This window comes from Porites lutea, chromosome 4 (genome assembly GCF_958299795.1).
Source record: "Porites lutea chromosome 4, jaPorLute2.1, whole genome shotgun sequence".
In the NCBI taxonomy this organism is placed as follows: domain Eukaryota; kingdom Metazoa; phylum Cnidaria; class Anthozoa; order Scleractinia; family Poritidae; genus Porites; species Porites lutea.
Genome location: NC_133204.1, coordinates 29902924 through 29903182, shown reverse-complemented (window position 1 = coordinate 29903182; position 259 = coordinate 29902924).

Below are 259 nucleotides of genomic sequence, written 5' to 3'. Positions count from 1 at the left end.
CTTATAGCATTATTCTTGAATAAATTATTTACACCCACCTAGGAAATCGGCAATCATAAAGAGATGACTTGCGGTAGCACATAGCTAGACTTGACTACGCCTGTCCACTGCAGAAGCAGTACTTCCTTTCTGGCTTCCTTAATTCATGAACGCCAATATAATTCATTGATTTAGCAAATTCCCGAACAGTACAGAAAAAACCCTTTAAAGCTTTTGTTTTCAGAGAAATTAAAAACTAATTAATGAAGTGAAAGAGTCG